Source organism: Balaenoptera acutorostrata, chromosome 17, assembly GCF_949987535.1.
Source record: "Balaenoptera acutorostrata chromosome 17, mBalAcu1.1, whole genome shotgun sequence".
NCBI classification, from domain to species: Eukaryota; Metazoa; Chordata; class Mammalia; order Artiodactyla; family Balaenopteridae; genus Balaenoptera; species Balaenoptera acutorostrata.
In genome coordinates this window covers 81,227,578-81,233,577 of record NC_080080.1, presented here as the reverse complement: position 1 = coordinate 81,233,577, position 6,000 = coordinate 81,227,578, and the positions used below count along the sequence as shown (strand labels likewise).

The window sequence follows — 6,000 nt, the reverse complement described above, 5'->3', positions numbered from 1 at the left end:
AGGCATTATGTTAGGCAAAAATTCTTTGTTTCCTTCCCTCCTGGGATCTGCAGTCGGTAGGCTAGAATGACTTTAATAAAAGAGCCACTCAGATAAATACACAGTTACGTTCTTTAAAGTAAGTCTCAAGTAGGAATACAAAGCGATGTAATTTTATACTATAAAGAGAACAGCCCAAGGAGGAAAGTACAGGATTCTCCCATGAGGGCATGGAGATGAGCCCACATAGGAAGGAAGAGTGGCATGACCTGGAGAAAGAGGGGGAAGAGATAACATCACAGCGAGCACAGAAGGTGGTCCAAAGGTACGGCTGATGGAAGGGAGCACATGAGGGCGGGGAGGCAACGCCCAGCACACCCACACTGGCCGGGTCTTATCCCGAGAGCATCCCAGCTAGCAAACATTCTGAGAAGGTGGAGAGGAGGTAACTGAGACATAAGGGAATGAGTGACATAATTAGATACGTATTTGAAAAACAAAATCCTTCTACTTACAGCGAGTGAGGGTGAGGAGTTGAGAGCTGGTATAAGGAGGCCAGTTTGGAAGATACTGTAGAATCCAGAGGAGAGCTGACGGCCATCTGGGAGAGGCTATGGTGGTACCATGGAGGAGAAGAGATACACTTGAGGACTTCCCCGGCAGCCCAGCGGTTAAGACTCCGTGCTCCCACTGCAGGGGGCGCGGGTTCGATCCCTGGTCGGGGAACTAAGATCCCACCTGCGGCATGGCCAAAAGAAAAAGAAAAGAGATGCGTTTGAGACAGAAGAACTTAGGATGAAAAATCAACTAAAGTTGGTGACTATTATTTTATTATCTTTGTGCTTTTGTGATGTGACCTTTTATAAGCATTTTATATTTTTATATAATAAATATAACACCTAAAACACTTGGGGATCTAAAGTTGTAGGGACAATATTTCTACTCTGTTTCTACTGTCCTTCATTCACTGTGGCTTATTTCCTACGCTGGATTTTGCTTGTGTGTTTTTTTTGTGCTCAATCTTCATTTGTGTGTGTTTTGAGGGCTTAAATTAGCCAAGCTTTCTTCAGAAAGAATGTATATACCTTCTTATGGAAAGCAAGGGTCACTACCAAAATTGGATCAATTTAGTATCACTCAAGATTCCTAGGCTTAACATTCCAGATTCCTTTTGTCATAATGTACCTTAGATTTATAAAAAGGTCCATTTTCCTCACCTGGCTACTACTGCAAAGTTTAATTGCTGGGCTGCAGAGCTGCTATGGGTGCACACCTCCAGATAATCCTTTTCATCCTCTGTGGTTAACTGTCACTGATACTTGTTATCAGGTAACAATTTTGGAGGAGAAATTCAGATGAGAGAGTCCATTTTCTCACCTCAGTTCAGGACCTTCCTTTATCTCCAGATAAAAAGTCTACCAGCATCCACTGAACTTTTAGTTTGAGCTTTTTGTGCTGTTAAAAGAATTTGCAAGAATTGGTATTTCGTTATTTTATTCTTATTTAGATATCATTCAGAAACCAAAAATAAAATTTACTATTGCTGCACAGAAATTATTCCCAAGGAGGCTAAAATACACTGAAATAATGAGGCAACAAAAGAATTATGGCATCCTTAAACAGGTCTGGCAGACTGCAGCTGTGGGTCAAATCCAGCCTTCCTCCTGATTGTATAAATAAAGATTTATGAGATCACCTCCAAGTGCATGCATTATATATTGTCTACATCTGCTTTCACGCTGCAAAGACAGAGATGAGACAGGATGACACAGACTATATAGCCCCCAAAGCTAAAATATTTACTGTTTGGTTCTTTATAGCAACAATTTGCCTACCCCTGCTTTAAAGGATGATATAAAAGTACAATAAACTATCGCTATTGCATTATCATTCAATTTTCTTATTGCATTGCCCAGAGTTCTGCATTTTCAAAAATGTATAGAAGACTGGAGACACCATCTTCAGAGACTGTTTTTTAAATTTTACTGAAAACAGCTGAGAATGAATCTTGTATCCTTCACTAAAAATGGCAAAGAGACAAAAATTGGCAGTGAAAGACATGTCACAATTATTTTAAAAACTCAGAAAGGAGAGCAAACAGATAGCAACACTTGAGACTGTAATGATGGTGATGAATTTGATTATATAAATGAGATATCAGAGAAATACTCAGATGACAACATCCTAGACGAATCTTCTCAAACTTAGGAATAATGGATAGACAACGTATGCCTAAGTTAAAAAGGCAATATGATGTTCGTATTAGTTTAGCCATTCAACAGGAAGGATTTCATCATGCAGTATTTTGTGACAAGATCCTGGCCCATCCCAATTTACATTTTTCATTCTTCATTATGTTTATGTGCCAAAAGTTACTTGACGCTTTTTGGAAGTTGACAAATGATGAAGCAAGTGAATAAACAAAGGTCATTGGAAGGAAAAAAATGGTGTAGATATTTTAAAATTATTGGATAGATCATTCTGAGTGATGCTTACAAATAAAAATTAAAGACATGTAGTAATATAGAAAGAAGATGGTCATCTTCTCTTCAAGATAATTATGAGTGATCAGAGCTTTTAAAAATTATTCAAGTATTGTACTTTGATGCTGGAAATGCAGGAGGAATCACTAGTAATGATAAGCTGGAATTGACATATTTGGAATCTAGTATTAGCATTTACAGGATGGATATTTTTCCAGATCCATGATGATGATTATGAGCAGTTAATTTGCATCCAGAAGACATTGCCCATTTTGGGTACATATAAATTGAAAACAAGGGAAATGAGGAATAAATTTGGGGTTTGCTATGGTTAAATTTTATCACAATTTCTGATAAGTTGCTTTTCATTATTCCTTTCATATAAAGTGAATAAAATGACTTAAAACATAAAGAATTTAAAAGGGTTCATTAGACCCAAAAGGTAAATGATGATGACTTTATTTCCAAGTAATTGATTCCTTGTAATCATTAACTTTTTTCCATGTCTATAATTTTGTCATTGCAAGAATGTTATGTAAATGGAATCATACATTATTGACTCTTTTGAGATCGACCTTTTCCATCAGCAGTATCCCCTTGAGATCCATGCAGTTGTTATGTGTCAATATTTTGAGTTTTTCACTGCTGCGTAGTATCCCATGGTATTGATGTTCTATAATTTATTTAACTATTCATTTGCTGATGGACATCTGGGTTGTTTCCTGCTATTGACTATTATAAGTAAACCTGCTATGAACATTCGTGCACCATTTTCATTTCTCTTGGATAGATACCCAAAAGTTCAGTATATATCATAGTAAATTAGTCTTTCCTTTCGATATTAATAGATATTTATGTAGCTTACAGTTTGTAACACATTTTTTCCTATGAACATTTTTGAAACAATTTTTCTAGTGAACTATCTCATAAACTTTTATGATCATCAGTAATTGGGAGATAGTGATGAAATCCTCCTCTATTCTTATGGACTTAATATCTCCTTGTAGGTCTGTTAATGTGCAAATTATGTATATTAAGGCTATGGTATTCATTGGCTACGAGTAGCAAATTATGTCTTCTTGATTAATTACTTTCTCGTCCTTATGTAGCAGTTACATTTATCTTTGGTAATGCTTTCTTTTTTATTTAAGGTTTACTTTTTCTGATACTAATATGGCTTTACAACTTTATTTAGTGTGGTTTATTATATTCCCACATTTCAGTTTCTGCTTCATAGCTGTGTTATGCCATATTTTTAAAAAGCTAATTTGACAATCTATGATTTTTCAATGGATAGTTAATCCCTACATTCATTATGCTTAGTCATACATATGGATTTATTTCTACCTTCTTATTTAGGAAATTTCTGTCTAGGTTTCTCCTTCTCTGCTTTCCGGCATTTCTCTTGATTTATTTCCCAGTCTGAGACTGCCATGACTGCAGTCTGTGACTCTGATGTCTGGTGTTCCTTCTGGCTTTCATGGTATTTGTTTTTGTCTTGTTTTTTGTTTTTGTGTGTTTGTTTTTGGTTCTGTTTTGTTTTGCTTACTTTGAGCTCATATTTTTGGGCTTACAAATTTCAAATATTATGAGTCCTGGGCTAAAGGTCTGTTCCTTGGAAGAAAATTAGCATTTGTTTCTGCCAGGTGCCTAGAGGCACTATAGACCAGAGTCTAGCTCTAAATAAGTTGTCTGAGGTTTTCAGAAACACAGGGAGTTGGAACTCAAGCTCCAAACTCATGTGAAGCCTGGATTTTGGTTACAAATTCTCAGGGGAATATTTTTCTATTCCTTCTATCAGCGCCGAGTGATAACCATAAACATTCCTTTGCAGTCCTCTCACAGCAGAGCAGACCTCTTTAAATTTATTCAACAGATATTTACTGAGCATTTGTTCTCAGCCTCTATGACCCTATGAAGCACTGTTCTAAGTTCTTTGATGCATCAGTAAAAAAACAGAGAAATGTCCCCTCCTCTGTGGAATTTTACATCCTATATGAAATAAAGTATAAAATAATAAGCAACAAAGTAAATTGCATGGTACCATAGAAGGTGAGAAGCGCTGCTGAAGAAAGAAAAAAGTAGAGAAGCTGAGAGGGGTGTAGAAGCAGTGTTGTCTTTCTCTTCATCTTCCCACTTCTTTTTTCTACCAGTGTGAATCCTGAGCAGAGTCTTGTTTTACATGATATGGTTTTATAACTGCATGTGTCTATTAAGTGCTTAGTTTGTGCATGCACGGTGTCTTTTAATCCTCAAACTATTTAAGATATAGTTGCTATTGTTGGTAGTGAAGCAAATTTTTCATGGTCAAAAAAAGCTGGGAAGTGATAAAGCTGAGACACAAACATAGACATGACCCCAGCAGGCTTTAACTTGTACAGGATGGAACGTCCAACCATTCTTAATTAAGCCGACAATAAAATGCACTGGCTCTTATAACTGGGAAATCTGGGAATAAGTCCTCTTCAGAGAATTCAGAGAGTTGAAGGATATCCACTAACTCTCACCTCACCTGAATTCTTGGTTCAAAATCGTCCCTTTTTTGTCAGCCCCATGTTCCCCTACTACATGCATACTTCCTCCAAGTGTGGGTGGGAGGTGTAGAGGGAGGGCAAGGCTACAGACCCCTTCAGGGTTGTGTCATCATTGATCAGTGATTCCTGATCAAAAACGGTTTTGTTCTCTCGTACACCCATGGATAAATAACTAAACAAGCTAATGAGATGTGATTATTGGAAGCCCTATCAGAACCAGATAATGCAAGAAAGGAGGATTTCCCCAAATAAAATTTAGAAAGTACTAACACATAGAGCTGTGCAATGCCCAAGTTATATACCCATCTTGGTGATGCCCAAGTTATACACCCATCTTGGTGATGAGTGCAATCTTTAAAGAACTAGAAGAGAGTAAAAATACAAAACCAAAACAACACACAAACCACGTGCCTGAAGAAAATACAAGCATCCACCTACAGGACAAATACTAAATGACTTTTTTAAAACAGTTCATGTAATTTTCCTTCTTTAACATTATTTTAAGAACTACAGTGACTCACTAAGGTACTCCACGGCCTCGCGAATATACTGATTGTCATGTTTGAATAGAGGAAGTCCAGAGAGGAATCTCGCTATGCAAAGTCTGGCTCTTGGATTGGAGGAGCAGCTTCGGCACCACTGGGGACTCATCAGAGACGCAGGATCTCAGGCTCCGCCTCAGACGTACCGAATCGGTGATTCACGTGCACGTCCGTGTCGGGTAAAGGTTAGAGACACAGTCTCTGGAGTAGCTCAGTGGGGCTCTTATCCAGACTTAAACACTTACAGGCTGGGTGATGTTGGGCAAATTTCTTATGCTTTGAGTTTTATTACCTTTTAAGTGGGGTGAGTCTAATATAGCAAACACTTCAATATTAAAAAAACTGAAATATGTATTGTACACTTAGTGCATGACACATTTAAATAGTCAATAAAAATGACATATTTTTATTGAATCTGTAAATGTAAGCCAGTTTATTCATAACCTCTTCTAGTGGAACATT

General features: G+C 37.2%; 1 long non-coding RNA gene across 1 annotated transcript in view; it reads right to left on the bottom strand.

The window, feature by feature from the left end:
* Window positions 1–1,372: 1,372 nt before the first annotated feature.
* Window positions 1,373–6,000, bottom strand: part of LOC103010026 (uncharacterized) — a 389,852-nt gene continuing 385,224 nt past the window's right edge. Inside the window, exon 6 of the long non-coding RNA XR_009005839.1 lies at window positions 1,373–1,434. This is a non-coding gene — a long non-coding RNA (uncharacterized LOC103010026). The remainder of the gene's footprint in view (window positions 1,435–6,000) is intronic.